Source organism: Eubalaena glacialis, chromosome 11 (genome assembly GCF_028564815.1).
Source record: "Eubalaena glacialis isolate mEubGla1 chromosome 11, mEubGla1.1.hap2.+ XY, whole genome shotgun sequence".
NCBI classification, from domain to species: domain Eukaryota; kingdom Metazoa; phylum Chordata; class Mammalia; order Artiodactyla; family Balaenidae; genus Eubalaena; species Eubalaena glacialis.
The window spans coordinates 93,358,938-93,377,272 of NC_083726.1; positions in this window are offsets into that span (position 1 = coordinate 93,358,938).

The following is an 18,335-nucleotide window of genomic DNA, read 5'->3' on the forward strand; positions in this document are numbered from 1 at the left end:
ACATTGGGAAGTCCAACTACAAAAGACAAGGAGTGGTACTTATGTGTGAAGACCCTATTCCTTGCCTCTGTGTTTTCTTAGCCATCGTTGTAAAACAGGTGCAGGGCCACATTAGTGATGAACCCAGATCAGTGTTGACATTACTGGTCATGAAAATACCTAAAATCAATATTGGCATTTAGCTTCCTTGTTACAAAAATTGGGAATGCAGGCAGCATCAATCTGAGAAATAAGGAGAAATTAAAGCTTTTCTTAGGAGATAGCATAATTATACACCTTGATGGTTAAGAATTTTGTTTTAATTTTCCATTACCTAACCTTAGTACCTGTTGAGCAAAGTAGTTATTTAACTTTCTATAACTACCATACAAGGACAAAGGGAGTCAATCTTTTTAAAATTCAAAAAGTTCTTTAATATACTATATATAATGGACCCAACAAGAAGAACAAAGTCAAGAATTACTTTGATTTTATCTTATAGTCAATTCATTAAGTAAATCCTGAAACATGGTTTAATAGATGCTCAAAGTGCTTAAAGAACACAAGTTAATGCCTTTTGCAAGAAATTCTGATATACTTAAACCATCACAGAGCATTAACTTTAGGATAATCTAGGGTTTAATTCTAGAGTATCTTACAGTTTAACTGCTATTTTTTCCTTTGGCCACAAAGTTCATGGAAAAACAGAACCAGCTGTGGACAGAAACAATATGTTGAAGTTCAGAGGGTTCATATTCTGTAACAGGGTGCACTTTTATTGAGAGTTCTAAGTGTTCCCAGGAGGTATTCCCAATAGATCCATCGTTCATTCCTTTAACAAAGGGTAAAAGACATCCCAAGCACAAATACTGGCCACTTCTTTTTATTTAATAACCCAGAAAGTGTTAACAGTAAGACTACTATCAAAGATTCTGTCATACAGTTAGCAAAACATGGCCACATGCTAAGCTCCTCCTAAGGACTCAATCAAACAATTCATAGGAGGTGTTAAATACTGGTAGCTACAAAGATTCCAAAGGCTGAAGGTATTACTTCACTGAATTATATTATCATGTGTCCTGGGTCAACTCCTTAAGAGAAGTACTGTTACTTCCAAGTTGCCAATGTTACTTCCCTAATTATTTTGTGAACTTATTGAGGGCAGGAACCTTGTCTTAGTCAATGTATATCATCCAACACTAGATAACAGCATTAGTACATAGCAGGTGCTCAAGAAATATTCATTGAACAGAACTTAAAAGTTCTTTCAGTTCCTGGATGAATGAACTGAAAAGCAGAGTTAAACAAAAAGTCTGCCGGACGTAGGAGATGGATCAGAGTTTTGAGTATTTCAGACTCCCGTGTCATGCCATTCTCTTATTCCAATAACAAGAAGCTCAGAGAATGACTAACTGCTCCAAGTTATCAACCGTTCACCGGAGTGACCTTTGTTTTTCAGCTTCTGGTTTACTAGGAACTTTTCCAGCCCCGAAAGTACAAGAAGCAAGGGTTTGTGTTGAGTATACAGCAACCTCCCAGAGGAAGTGAGGAGAATTTAAAATATCAGGTTTCCATCCTATGAATATACTGCACAGACGTTACCCACAAGGTCCAGTTGTGCACAAAGAGGCACACTGCTATTTTGTCAGGAGATTAATAGACACAGTTCCCAACCAGAGCTACCCAACATCAGGATGAGAACATTCACATGTGCAAGTTCCTGATATGTTCATATTTACAAGTGCAAAGCACAAGGGATATGTTTTCAAACTGCGTTTTAATTAAACTTCAAAACATCTTCCAGAGAATTTCCTTACATTTTCCTCCAAACTGGAAGACGTTTACACATGACAAAATGTGTCACCCCTGAAAACATGGATTATTTTAATGGTGACCCCTACTCCTTGCCAAGTCTACTTTGCTTTGGGGCCTGGAAAGCAAAATCACCCATCCATCTTCCACTTGAGCTCACTGGCTTGTCACTGAAGAACTGCTGGGAGAGAACTCTGTTGAGCTGCTCCATGTTCTACAAAATGAAAGCAAAACAATTACAAACTGCGCCATGTTGGATTTAGTAATTCTGTATTCACATTACTCTTTCTTTCACTCATCATGAGTTTTAGTAGAACGCTTGAGTCAATGTAGAATACAAACAATACATTGAAGTGTTGTATCATGGCTATCTACAGGTGAAAGAAACTAGAAAGCAGGCATGTTGTCTTAAGGAGAATTTTTTTCTCTTCGGATGACAGTGAGAGATTCTTAATTCCTCAAGAACTAGAAATTTTATTCCATAACAACATTTTATGACATTATAACAACTAGTATGTCATCAAGAATAAGTTAGCCTAACACATTGCCTATTATAATAGAGCTAATACTTGTTTTCTACTAGCTTATTATGCCCAGGTTGCACTAACCTAATTTACACTCTAATCTTTCCAAGCATCTCATGAGGTAGAGGTTTGTTGTCTCCATTTCACAGGTGATGCAGTTTTGCCTGAGACGGATTAGACAACTTGCCCAAGAACAAGCAGAGGTCACAGAGCACAGAAGGGACTCAAAGCCAGGGGCATCTGACTCGTGAGTCTGGACTCTGTGCGCCTTTGCTACAGCGTTGCAGTAAAGCTTGGCCAGAACAAGCATCTTTGAGACAAAACTATTTTGGTCTTGCTTTCAGTGAGATCATAGGTTTGAGATGATCCTATTTTCCTCCGCTCTCTACTGTCTGGGAGGGCACCCCTTACCAGCCTCTCTCCTCTTTTCCTCCTTGGCATCTTCTAAGGCTGACTACAGCCTTCTATTTCACAAAGCTCATAAAGTGCACTCTCTCTCTTTCTCTCTCTCTCTCTCTCACACACACACACACACACACACACACACACACACACACACAGGCAAGAAGCCCAGGTGTTTGCACAGTCCCATGAATGAGCAGCTGTTGCTTTAAAAGGAAGGTGGCAGAGGAGGCCAGGGAGCACTGGCTGGCAGGCGGTGTGTAAACTATACAGAGAGCCACTTTCTGTAAGAAGGCTAAAACATATTTAAAATGGGACCACCTCAGAGATTAAATCTTCCCCCTCCTGTTACCTCTCAACCTGCTCCAAAACTCCAATATTCAGTTTTTCCAAGTGTCCCTCTCCCTCCCCCTTCCCTGGAGTTTGCTGATTTTCTGTGTGAACGCTTGGCACATTGCAGAGCAGCTGCATTTAGGAGTCACAAACGATCGCCCAATCGCCGCAGTTAATTCTTTCCCCAGCTAAACAGATGCACGTGCCCAGCCTGCGTGCCCGGCAGTCCACTGCCCACATGGGGAGACAATGAGTGAGCTAGCGTCCTTTCTTTCCAAAGGGTTTTCCTCTCTGGGTTGGCTTTTGGCTACTTATTTATTTCTTTTCAAATTACCTGGAAAAGAGGAAAGAAAAAGTTTCCATTGAGATCACCTTGGTTTAGGGAAGAAGAATGCCATTGGTCGCGGGAGGGCGCTGTGAAGGAACAGAGCCAGGCATGATTTGGGTTTCAGCTTCTTTCTATTGGAAATCAGCCTGGGGATGAAGGTGAAGATCACACACCAGCTCCTGGAGGTGCTGGCTTGACTTGGGTTCGAACACCCCAGCCTCTTGAAATCTCCCCACATTTCCCTCCGAGAGTCTGAAATTCCCTACCTTTTTTAGTCAAATTTATCCTTCTACTTTTATAGCTGTCGATCTAATTGTGAAGAATCCTGCCCTAATCAGAGCTGTCTCTCTATTTTACACTAAGTGAATCTTCTAAAGAGATACAACTAAATACATATTTTATTCCCAGAGGGACACACAAGTCTTAGGGTAATGGCTACACATACTTTATTAATTCACTGGTTAGGGGAAAAAAAACATATTTTTACTTTTTACTGTGCTGGACTATTAGACCGTGTCCCTCCAATTGGCTATAGCTCTCATGACAGACCTCCTCGTCCCACATTTTCCAAGAATCACATAGATTCATATGCCTGAGTGATGACAATGACAGCTATTCTGTGAACCTAAAGGCAGAGTCAATTCTGTCCTTTCCTGCAGATAACTAGCTTTCTGGTTGATTCTGTCCTGATATCACCTGCTCCTATGGTGTCACGATCAAGAGGCAATTAGCTTGAAAAGTCAATGTCAAAACAGACTGTGTGAAACTGATTTGATTGTTGGGCCTGCAGCTCATAGACTACTTGGCCTTTCTGGATGCCATGCTGAATCTGCAATTGCTTATTTTATCTTTTCTTATGCCAAATATGTTTTTAGCCATTATTTCCTATTGAGTTCATGCTTTTCTTTGAGGGTTGGCCTAGCAGCAGCCTATTGCCTAGTAAATACATATCTTGTTAGTTGGGAGTGACTGGGTCCCCCGGAAACATCTTCTTCATCAGGGTTGGAAGTTGCACTTCCTTGTATTCAACACAAACTGTAGCTTAATATAAATCCTGGACAGTTTCACTCATCTTTTACTGTAGTTACAATGGTGACAATAATGATAATCCCTTACGACTGTTTAGTGTTTCTGTAGTCAACCACCACAGAAATAACATCTACAGAGAACCAAGTCAACCTTGAGTAATCTATAATAAAAATTCAAACTTTGAGTGTTTTAAGTACATGCAATGTATTTTATAGTAATAAAATGATAGGGCTTTTCTGATAGATGAGAAGAGCTCGAGAATGGTTCTAGGGTGCTTTTCTATTGTTCCAGAAGATGTCCACTCAGCAGGTGCCCTCTTCAACATTCATTCCACACACTTAATAAACATTTCTCATGAGTTAGGCCCAGAGGACATAGAGACAACTGAGGCACAGTCCCTGTTTCAAGGACCTAATAGATTACCTACTGCAGTTGAACTCTGGTAAGCTTTCTGCTGGTACCACCTGGAATTAGGAGGAGAAATATTTCTGCTTCAAATACTGCATCCCTTGTTTAGTGAACACATGTTGTTTGTCTTCCCAGGGAAGGGAAAATATTTGTGCTTCCAGTTGAAAACTATGCAACTAGATTCTAGGCAAAACCTCTCTGGGTTATCAGATTCAGATTCTGTGGGAGTTGTTTTATAATTCTCTGAATTGTAAGTGACCGGTAGCAAGACAAAATAATTCTTGTCTATAATTTTGTCCTGTAGAGGTTCAATTAACTTCTTCCCAACACCCCCAGCCTTGGAAAAAATAGTTTTGCCTCCATTGGCACATTCATTTCAATCTTTTTTGAATGTGTTATAATCTGTCTTGCCCTCTCATTGATTAATGTGTAGAATAAATCTGTAGCACATGTTCATTTACATATCTACACCAGACTATTTTTTTTCTTTTTTTTTTAATTATCTTGTAACAACGGTATCTTCCACTTGAGGGATCCACCCTTTCTCCATTCCATGTGTTTTGGAGGGCTGGAGGGTTAACACAACCTTCTAGTCGGTGGAGTGAGCAAATGACCCAAACTTTGTCAAACAGAGAACTCCATTATCCCTGATTGGCTTAGGGATGGGCACATGATCAAAAATAGCCAATCAGAGTTCTCTTGAACTTTTCTGCCGTGCATTATGGGAATTATGTTCTTGCTTCTCTTGCATTCTTGGGTTGTAAGAAAAATGTCTACATCTTTTTTGTGTTTGTCTTCCCCAGATGCATAAAAGAAACTGTCCAGTACAGGAGGGAAAGAATCCAACTTACAAAGAAAATCAGAGACAAGAAATGAAAAAAGACAACGCTGACACCATGGTTTGTGCCTTGGATCCACCCATTCCTAAAGTTTTTAGTTATATGGCAAGGGGCTGTGGAGTGGGGGAGAGGAGGAGCAATCTCCTTTTTCTTAAACTAGTTTTGTTAGGTTCTGTCACTTAGATCTAAAGGGTTCTGAAAAAAAAGCCTGACTTCTGACTTTCCTGATTTTTCCCTCTTTTCCAACAGCCTTATATCTACTGCAGAGAATGTCTTTGAGCAGCTAAGCTACAATAACAGATCATTTTAAGACCCCAGAGGTAACTGAGATAAAGAAGGAGTGACACACTACTCACTTATATTAAGACAGGCTTAAAGCAGTAGGCAGTCTTTTCTAGGGTTTCTTGTTGCCACACACCTTCCAAAGCTGCAATAACTTCCTCTGGTACCTGAGCCCTGAGTTCATAGTTCTTTTATTTTTTTCTAATCCCAGACCACCTACATGTTCAAGCACTATCCACCTCTCTTCCCCAACCCAACAATATGTGGTACCTGTAGTAGTCTGGGCTCTCCAGAGAAATAGAACCAATAGGAGAGGGGGGAGAAAGAGAGAGAGGGAGAGAGAGATTGATTTACTGCTATAAGAAACAGGCTCATGTAATTATGGAGGCTAAGTTCAACATCTGCAGTCAGCCGTCTAGGGACCCAAGAGAACTGATGGTATAGTTCCAGTTTAAGATCAAAGACCTAAGAACCAGGAGAGCCAATGGTTTAAGTTCTGATCCAAGTCCAAAGGAAGGAGAAGACCAATATCCCAGGTTGAAAACAGGCAGAGAAAAAGGATTCTTATCAGCCTTTTATTCTATTCAGTCCTTCAACAGGTTGGATAAGGCCCACCCACACAGGAAGAGTAATCTGCTTTACCCAGTCTACTGACTCAAATGTTAATCTCATCCAGAAACACACTCACAGACACACTCAGAAATCATGTTGAACAGTATATGGACACCTCAGAGCCCAGTTGCATCGACACAGACAAGTAACCACCACAGTGGCCCACTCTCCTGCTAGAGCACACTGCAGAATAGAATCAAGACCAAGAAAATGAGCCAACAAGGAGTACCTCTTAAAATCAATAAATATTTAAAATATTTTTATAAAGGAGAAGCCATATGCTATGTGAGGGAAGAGTAGCGAGGGGAAAACTCTTGAGGTAGCCAGCAATTAGCCTCTCTTCTATTGCCCGTCAACAGTTCCCCTATAACATCAGATTTGCAATTCCCAGTTTAGCAAAAGGAAAGCTTTGAAGATAACCAGCCTCAGCCTCCTTAGAATGCAATTTAGTGATTCATTGTTGTTATTTAAGCGTGCCCCTTGGGTGTCTCACTGACCCCACTCCAAGATGCTAATCAAAATAGTCCTTCAATCACAATCATAGTCCCCCAAGTTTTGGAAACACAACTTGCTCCATTCTGTACACATTCAGTGATGTTTTAACACCCTGCACAGCTATCCACCCCTTCAGTCTAGCTCTGGCTGTCTGTATTTTTCCTACAGACATTCTTTTTACACTGTATTTTAATTGCCCAGCTACTTCTCTATATCCTGGTAGACTGTAAATTCCATGATGACTGTATCTTTTGTTCCATCACTAGTGTATGGCATAGCTTGGCCAATATTAGGTATTCAGTAAGAATTTGTTGAACAGGCATGAATACATTACCTCTACATGAGGATCTTATCTACCTTACCTCTTTTATTGTATATTTGTCAGAGCAGTGCCCAAAACACAGAAATATATGTGTGTGTATTATAGTTTATTATATTATTATTATTATTACTATTATTATTTCTCTTGACTTTCTCCCAGGAAGTCTGTGACAAACCACCCTCCTGATTATGGGCGCTTACCTTATGACTTGGGTTCTGTAAACTGAATTGCCCACCCACATCAGCATAACCATTTGTTTACTCACCATTCAACAAACATGGTTTACTTGCTTTCAAATAGAGTGTATAATAAATATTTACTGGTACATAAATTATGCTCATAGGGCTACAGTTTCTAAGGTCATTTCTTTTCTCTTTATGTTTTCCTTGTTCATCGTTTTGACCATATCCTCTAGTGAATTGCAGCCTTACCTTGATTTCCTATCACCCTTTAAGTCAAACACAAATTTCTGAGTGTTTCTTTCAAAGGCTTCTACTGGCTTGACCCACCCTCTGACTGTTTTCATCTCCTGCTCTAACCTTGTCTTCACCTTCCAGACTAACTAAATTTATTGTCATGTGGTTCCTTCCACTGGTTCTTCCTCTCCTGGCTGTGAGCCTTTGTTCAATTATTTCCATATCTATGGAAAAACAACCAAACCACAAGTTTCTCCTCTTTAAATCACAGCTCAAGGACCAACTGCTCCAAGGAGTTTTTTCCCACCCATCTTCCAATCCATCAGCTCATCACTGACCCTGACTTCCACCACAGCATAACCTTGAAATGACTGAATTTATAAGTATGGTGTGGCTGTAGTCCAACTTCTGGCTTACGTCAATACTAATGGTTTAATCTCAGTATTAATCAATGTTAAATTTGGAAAGAACCAAAAGAAATGTTCAATAGTCATTAAATCAACACTGTAAAATTTAGCATTTTGTGGTGAAGACAGTTAGGTATATTTCATTTGAGTTTAATGAATCTATTCCCTGCCTTGTTCCATGGGATTTGAGATTACAACAACACATGGCAAACAATGACAATTAAAATTAAGCATCAAGATCGAGGAAAATGTGGATAGAATAAAATAGCAAGATGACAGAGAAAACTGGAACATAAATAATCAGGCCATAGAGTCCTCCATGGTTAGTAAAGCTGAATTGCCCATTTAGCTCTGATTTTGGCACTCAGATTATTCATCAAGCCCTCCTTTTATTTTTACTTAATATTTAAAATTAATCCATCCTCTGAATGACATGAAAATGATCAGGTTACTAGTACTTTTTGGAGTTGATGCTATAGTGTTTTCAAAAAAGTTTCATGTGAAACATAGTCCCAAAAGACCTGACATAAAAAGGGGGTGGGGGGCGTCTGTGTTCAATTTGGGAAGCTTTGAGTAATCCCACAGAAAATAACCTTATTTTATTTTGTAAAAACCCAGTACTTCCCAAACGAATTGGAACCCGATCTCCCAACTTTCTCCCCACATCACATCCCACAGAAGTAGCTTGCAAGTGGCTCCCTTGGGAAAAGGTGGTGTAACAATAACAAAGAAATCAGGACCAAAACACCTTAAGATGCTTCAATTGTATTTGTAATGTTTTAGTCATTAAGCTGGGTGGTGGGTGTACAGGTATTCACAATACAATTCTATATACTTTTTGATGTGCTTGATATATTTCCTAATTACAAAAACAGAAACAAAAATAAAAAAATTATCCCCCTGATGGAAATCTAGCTTCCAGCAGCTTCTCCAAAGCAATGAGCAGTGAAAGGGTGCTGACTTTAACTGTGGAATGGCCTCTACTTCACAGCTCGATTATTGTTTGGAACAATGATAATTATAACAGTAACAATAACAGCAGCAGATCCTTACAGAGTACTTACTGTGTGTCAATCATTCTTTTCAGGGCTCTACTCCTATCAATTCGTTTAATCAACCCTCTGCATCAGCACTATTATTATTCACATCTTACACATGAGGAAATGGAAGCATAAAGAGATTAAGTAACTTGCTGGAGGGAAGAGGCAGAGCTGGGATGCCGATCACAGCAGCCTGACTCCTGAATCTCTGTTTTACCAGTACCCTGTACTGCATAAGCCCCATTTTACGCAGTGTGGTCAAGGAAGACCTCCCCAGTATGAAGACATTTAAGCAAAGCCCTGAAGGAAGTAAGAGAGAGAGCCATGAGGGTTTCTGGAAGAATAGCACCCCAGGCAGAAGGAACATCAAACCATTGCCTATGAGGCAGGTGTGCTTGGCCAGTTTGAAGAACTCTACAACATATATGACCCCACACAATCAAAACCCTGTGCATCTCCCCAGACTCCACTTTATGTTCATTTATCCATTATTTTTAGTTCCTTCAGCATGGCTTTCATTCTCTCACCTCTAGAATTCTTCTTCTCTAGAACTACTCCTTCTCTCCCTCTCCCCAAGCCCCTACCTTTATCAGACTAACTTTTTTGGGTCTTGCCTTATGTTGCCTCTTCTATTACTTCTTTGGCTCCCTCATAATTGGACTATTTCCCATATATCCCATTCCTCTGTCTTTCTTCCCAATAGCTAACATTTATTAGGTACTCCCCATGGGCCATGATTATGCTAAGATCTTGGCTGGAATCATATCATGTAAATCTCACAACAACCCAAATGCAATGGGTTTTGTTCATGCCTCCATTTTATGGACAAGGAACTGAGGCTTAGAAAGATCCAGCAACTCACCCAAGGTTACACTGCAAGAACAGGATCCAGATGATGCCAAAACCCTTGCTCTAAGCCTTCGGCTATATTGCTGATCTAGCACTTATCACACTGTGCTGTAATTGCAAGGTCCCATAACTTTCACACACCAAGTTCCTTGAGGCAAGAGCTATGTCATGTTCCTTAATGTTTGGAGTGGTTTCTGCTACATAATAAGCTAAATAAGCATGTGTCAAATTGATGAGTGGAACATAGCCGCTTTCTCCATAAGCAGGGCATCCTTGACTTCAGGAGCACCAAAGCTAGGTCAGAACACTTGGATGAGACAATTCTGATGTTTAGCAGAGTCACCATCCGGGTACTCTTTCTTCAGCCAAACCACACCATGTATATTTCAGATTCTGCATTTCTGCCCACTCCATCTCCCCTGCTTGGGTACCCTGACCTCCCTTCTCTATTTTTCAATGTCCAGCAGAGACATCTTCTTTTCTGTCCATCAAGCCTATTCTGACCAGCCTGACCCTTGGTCACAGTCTCACCCAGTTCCTGACAGTACATAACAGTCTCTCCAACAATCCAGAACTTCACCAACATATTATCTTCCGGATCATTCCATAGATGACTTCCTCATTCTACTTCTGACTGTGAGCTGTTCTCTGCATCCCTCTGATTTTTGTGCTTAATTTGCACCATACATATTTTGACTTCTGGTAACATCACAGCATCAAAGATTCTTCAGTTGTTCTGTTTCCCCAGTTAAACAACAGGGTGAGCAACAATCAATGCTTTAAGAAACCTTAAATGGCATTTAGAAGCCTTATTAAAATAATTTTTAAATTTTAACCAAAAACCATGTTCTTGGATTGGAAGAATCAACATTGTGAAAATGACTATACTACCCAAAGCAATCTACAGATTCAATGCAATCCCTATCAAACTACCAATGGCATTTTTCACAGAACTAGAACAAAAAATTTTACAATTTGTGTGGAAACACAAAAGACCCCGAATAGCCAAAGCAATCTTGAGAAAGAAAAACAGAGCTGGAGGAACCAGTCTCCCTGACTTTAGACTATACTACAAAGCTACAGTAATCAAGACAGTATGGTACTGGCACAAAAACAGAAATATAGATCAATGGAACAGGATAGGAAGCCCAGAGATAAACCCATGCACATATGGTCACCTCATCTTTGATAAAGGAGGCAAGAGTATACAATGGAGAAAAGACAGCCTCTTCAATAAGTGGTACTGGGAAAACTGGACAGCTACATGTAAAAGAATGAAATTAGAACACACCCTAACACCATACGCGAAAATAAACTCAAAATGGATTAAAGACCTAAATGTAAGGCCAGACACTATAAAACTCTTAGAGGAAAGCATAGACCGAACACTCCATGACATAAATCACAGCAAGATCCTTTTTGACCCACCTCCTAGAGAAATGGAAATAAAAACAAAAATAAACAAATGGAACCTAATGAACCTTAAAAGCTTTTGCACAGCAAAGGGAACCATAAACAAGATGAAAAGACAACCCTCAGAATGGGAGAAAATATTTGCAAACTAAGCAACTGACAAAGGATTAATCTCCAAAATGTACAAGCAGCTCACACAGCTCAATATCAATAAAACAAACAACCCAATCCAAAAATGGGCAGAAGACCTAAATAGACATTTCTCCAAAGAAGATATACAGATTGCCAACAAACACATGAAAGGATGCTCAACATCACTAATCATTAGAGAAATGCAAATCAAAACTACAATGAGGTATCACCTCACACCGGTCAGAATGGCCATCATCAAAAAATCTACAAACAATAAATGCTGGAGAGGATGTGGAGAAAAGGGAACCCTCTTGCACTGTTGGTGGGAATGTAAATTGATACAGTCACTATGGAGAACAGTATGGAGGTTCCTTAAAAAACTAAAAATCGAACTACCATATGACCCAGCAATCCCACTACTGGGCATATACCCTGAGAAAACCATAATTCAAAAAGAGTCATGTACTACAATGTTCATTGCAGCACTATTTACAATAGCCAGGACATGGAAGCAACCGAAGTGTCCATCGACAGATGAATGGATAAAGAAGATGTGGCACATATGTACAATGGAAATTACTCTGCCATAAAAAGAAACGAAATTGAGTTATTTGTAGTAAGGTGGATGCACCTAGAGTCTGTCATACAGAGTGAAGTAAGTCAGAAAGAGAAAAACAAGTACTGTATGCTAACACATATATATGGAATCTAAAAAAAAAAAAAAAAAAAAATGGTTCTGAAGAACCTAGGGGCAGGACAGGGATAAAGACGCAGATGTAGAAAATGGATTTGAGGACACGGGAAAGGTGAAGGGTAAGCTGGGACGAAGTGAGAGAGTGGCGTTGACATATATACACTACCAAATATAAAATAGATAGCTAGTGGGAAGCAGCCGCATAGCACAGGGAGATCAGCTCCGTGCTTTGTGACCACCTAGAGGGGTGTGATAGGGAGGGTGGGAGGGAGACACAAGAGGGAGGGGATATACATATAGCTGATTCACTTTGTTATACAGCAGAAACTAACACAACAATGTAAAGCAATTATACTCCAATAAAGATGTTTTAAAAATTTTTTAACCAAAAATGCTTAATTCAAGTGTTATTAAAAAGGTACTTAACAAGCACTGATATACAAGAGTAGTTTTAAATATTTTGGAGTAGGAATAAATTTATGTAGTATTTGAATTATTCTTATATCTTTTAAAGTAAAGCTTTACAACCTGTCTTACTCTGGGTCAAGTTCATTTTCTCATTTCTATTCTGAACCCTCTGTACAGGATCGATACCTAAGGAAGAACACACCCTGATGTCCATATGTGATCATCATTTCTTCAAAATAAGAACTCCTAAAGAAAAGTTACTGGAGGCAGGTATCAATCATTCAACACACACACACACACATACACACACACACACACAAACACACACAGAGTTTTTTATAAAATCACACCACTGATCTGGTGGGAAATATTTGAGAAATGAAGCTTTGATAATTATAGACTTATTTCACTAACATAGATTATCTTCATTTGTAATAATGGTAGCTAAGACTATTTGAGCATTTCTTATGAACCAGGCACTCTAAGTGCCTGTATGCATTATTTCGTTTACTCCTTCAAAACCCTTATGAGTCGGTAGGGTTTTTAATCGATTTTTCAGATGAGTACAGTTGGAGTCATAGAAAGGTCATAGAATTGGAAGCAGGCAATCTGAGTCCAAAGCCCCTCTCTGTTTTTCATAAAAATATGGATTCAGTCATAAGTTGAGACATAATTTGGGAATTTACAAAGCAGAGAAGTTTGCTACATAGTCTTTACAATTGATAAACAGGAAAAAGGAGAAAAATGCAGATGCATAAGGTAAGATTTTGAAATATTTTACATTAATTTGATGTCTATTTTTTCTTCTGAAAAAAATTAACATTTCCCATTAATTACAAACTCGTTTTTAAATTATGGGATAATATCCTTATTTTATACTGTATTTACTTAAAAGTTATGAAGTAACAAGCACCGCAGATTTTCTTATATTAAAATATTACATTTTTTGAATCTCAAAATATAACATTTTTGGTCCCTGAGAATTATCTGATCATCTACTTTAAGAAGTTTCTTATTGCAAAGTAACAAATCAGCAAAGAAAATAAATTTGCCAACTTAAAAAATTTAGCCATGATATCTATGTCTAAAGACCATCACTCTTTTATAAAATCTCTAGTGTCTTTTCACCATTATTAAATTTGACATTTAAAAAAACCCAAACCAACATAATTATGCCATGTTAATATAAAATTTCCAGAGTTTCAAAAGTTTTTTTTGTTTGTTTGTTTTTTCCCAATTAAAACCACATAAAGGAGACCTGGAAGAAATTTAAAGATGTCACAAGGTTCATTCCCTAACCACTTGCGATCAAGACTAGTATCGAAGAGACATTTTAAGGTTATTTTCTAGAATAATTTCAACCCTATTCCTAGATTGTGCTATGATTATTTGACATGAAACACAATGTTATTGGCATAATCTTGAATTCTGTTGACAGTCTGAGAGTTACCACTAGGTGGCAGCACAGGAGACACTCAGGCTTTGAACTGAACTTTATGCCAATTCATAACCAGAGAGGTAGGCCGGCCAGAGAAAGGTATAGAAGGAGATTAAACAAGCCTCTCCTTCTGTTATACATTTCAAATTTGTGGCTTTTCTGGTCACGCCCTTTATGAGTTAGAGAAGATAAGAATGAGAATTTTCTTTCATTGGAAGAAAAAGTCACCTATTAGCTTATTTCCTTTAGTTTTTTTCCTTCATATGCATATTTTTGCATAGTTGTAGTGAACATACAATTTTATATTCATCTAGTCCATTTTCCACACTGTGATGAGATCGATATTTTCAAAATGTAAACAAAATAAGTCTATATCCCTGCTTTAAAATTGTCAGTGGCTTCTTCTTTCTCCTTCCAAACGGCCCTGGATGGTCTATCTGGCCTTTACATCTCAGAGTCTCCCATCAGACTGCAGCACCAGCACAGTGAAAAGCACTCAGTTCATATTTATTATTCTCAAAAAAATTTTTTAATTGTGGTAAAAAAAAAAAATAGCATAAACTTTACCATCTCAACAGTTTTAAGTGTACAGTTCAGTAAAGTATATTCACACTGTAGTGCCACAGAGCTCCAGAACTTTGTCGCCCTGCAAAACTGAAACTCTGTACCCAGTAAACAACTCCCTATTTCTCCCTTCCCTCAGCCCACAGTTTTCCTTTCTGTTTCTATCAATTTGCCTACTTTAGATACTTCATATAAGTAGAATCATACAGTATTTGCCTTTTTGTGACTGGCTTTTTTCACTTACCATAATGTCCTCACATTTCATTCATGTTGCAGCATGTGACAGGATTTTCTTCCTTTTTAAAGCTGAATAATATTCTACTGTGTGTGTGTGTATATTATATATATATATATAATATGTATATATGTATATAACATTTTCTTTATCCATTCATCCACTGATGAACATTTAGGTTGTTTCCATGTCTTGGCAATCATGAATAATGCTGCAACAAATATGGGGGTACAAACATCTCTTCAAGACCTTGCTTCCTGTTCTTTGGGATATATAACCAGAAGTACGCTTGCTGGATCTTACGTGAGTTCTATTTTTAATTTTCTGAAGAACCTTCGTACTGTTTTCAATAGCAGCTGTACCATTTTACATTCCCACCAACAGTGCACAAAGGTTCCAATTTCTCCACATCCTCGCCAGCACTTATCTCTTGTGTTTTTGATGATAGTCTTTCTGGCAGATATAAACTCATATGTCATTGTGGTTTTTATTTGCATTTCCCTGATGATTAGCAATGTTGAGCATCTTTTCACAAGTTTGTTGGCCGTCTGTATATCATCTTTGGAGAAATGTCTATTCCAATCCTTCGCCCATTTGAAAATCAGGTTATCTGTCTTTCTGTTGTTGTTGCGTTTTAGAGGTTCTTGATATATTCTGGAAATTAATCTTTGATCAGATACATGATTTTAAGTATTTTCTCCCATTCCATAGGTTACCTTTTCATTGTTGATTGTGTCCTTTGGTGAACAGAAGTATCAATTTTTTTAAAAAAGAAAGCTACGTAGTCTTCACAATTATCATTCTCTGTGGCAGCCATACCATCCTTTCACCCAGTGAGTGGTAGCATCATAACTGACTTAACCATTCCTCTATTATGGGACATTATTTCCTGTTTTAGATAATGCCATGAAAGTAGGTTTGTGCTTACAGTTTTTCCCCCTTTGTTCTTAGTGATTATTTCCCTAGAATTTATGTTGTCAGAAGTAAAATTAGTTGATAAATTAATATGAGCATATTATGATTCTTGATATTTGTTGCTAAATTTCTTTCTTATCAATTTACATGACCAACTGTAATGTTATAATAGTTATTGTTATTATATGCCAAGCACTCAGCTGGATTCTTTGCACATATCATTAGTCCTCATATCAATGCTACAAGGTAGGAGTTATCACCGTTTTATGGTTAATAATATAGATTCAGAGATTGTATTAGTTACCCAAGATCACACAGCTTATAAGTGACAGAATTATCATTTGATGTTAATTCTGCCTTACTCCAAAACCAGGAGTGATATTTTCATGACACTACATTGTCTATGTTTGAGAATATATCACTTTCACTTTTCCTTCACATCATCTTCAAGAATTAAAATGTTTGCTAATTGGATAGAGGGAGAAAGGGTAATTGCTATTTTTTTTTGAATTTTATTTTATTTATTTTTTATAAAGCAGGTTCTTATTAGTTATCTATTTTATACATATTAGAGTATATATGACAATCCCAATCTCCCAGTTCATCCCACCACCACCCCTCCCTCCGCTTTCCCCTCCTTGGTGTCCATACGTTTGTTCTCTACATCTGTGTCTCTATTTCTGCCTTGCAAACCAGTTCATCTGTACCACTTTTCTAGATTCCACATACATGCGTTAATATACGATATTTGTTTTTAAATTACACATCTTTGATTACACGCACGGATGAGTATTTTTCCACATTTTAATTACATTACCCCTTACTATTTCTTTCCTCCGAACTGAATGGATATTTCCTTTCTCTGCAGGCCATAGCGTATAAACTTTTTACAACAAACATTATTACAGAACTTTTATCCTGCCTTGAATTGTGTGACTTTCTCTTTTGTGAGTTATTTGTTTGTATCCTCAGCCCTATTTTTATCTTTATATCTTATCAAACTATTTAATTTTTTCTGGAATAAAGGTACTAACCTTTGTCAGTCATATCTTTGCAATATGTTCTTTGCTAATCTATTTCCCTTTCTATTAGTGTTTTTAAAATTTATATCATATAGTTCTTAATTTTTACATATTTATTTTTAATGTGGCCATTTTATGTTGAGCATTTAATTTGTGGTTTCTTCTGTTGTTTCTAAGTTTAGAAATTTATTTTATTTCCATGTATAAATACCTAATAAATATTTATTGCTACCTTCTTGTTTTGCTTTTTCTATGATTTTATTTTAATATTTAAATCTTTAATCCCTCTGAAATTTACTTTGAAGCAGTGTAGATGTAAATTTCATACTGCTTCAAAATTGTAGATAGTCTCAATACTATTTATTGAAACTCCTTTCCTTACTGTTCTGTAATGACTCAATTATATATTAAAGTCATTTATATAAACTAGTTAATTTTTAATAACATGTTTATTGAGACATAATTCACACTAAAGTGCACAATTCAGTGGTTTTCGTGTATTCACAAAGTTGTGCAACTATCACCACCTAATTCCAGAACATTTTCATCAGCCCCGAAAGAAACCACACACTTGTTAGCAGGACTGCTCATCCTCCCCTCCCCCAGCCTTGGGTAGCCACTAATCTACTTTCTGTCTCTATGAATTTTCTTATTCTGAACATGTCATGTAAATAGAATCATACAATATGTGGCCTTTTATGATTGATTTATTTCACTTGTTTTCAATGTTCATTCATGTTGTCACATGTACCAATATTACATTCTATTTTATGGCCAAATAATGTTCTAATGTATGGATATACCACATTTTGTTTAACCATTTATTGGTTGATGAACATTTGGGTTATTTCCACTTTTAGGCTATTATGAATAATGTAACCATGAACATTCATGTGCAAGTTTTTGTGTGGACATATATACATATTTTTTTCTCTTGGGTATATACCTAGGAGTGGAATGTCTGGGTCATGTGGTAACTCTGTTTAACTCTTCAACGAACTGCAAAACTGTGTACCAAAGCAACAGCACAATTTTGCATTCCCACCAGCAATCTGTCAGAGTTCCAATTTCTCCACATCCTCATCAACACTTATTATGGTCTGTCATTTTTATTATACTCATGTAAGTGGGTGTGAAGTGGCATTTTATTGTGCTTTTGATTTGTACTTCTGTAATGAGTAATGATGGTGAACATCTTTTAATGTGCTTATTGGCCATTTGTATATCTTCTTTGGAGAAATGTCTATGCAAATCCTTTACTTATTTTTCAGTTGGGTTATTTGTCTTTTTGTGTTTGAGTTAGAAGATTTACTTACATATTCTGTCTAAGTCCTTATTAGGTAAATGATTTGCCAGTATTTCCTCCCAGTTTATAGGTTGTCTTTTCACCTTCTTGATGGTGTTTTCTGAAGCACAAAAGGTTTTTTTGTTCTAATG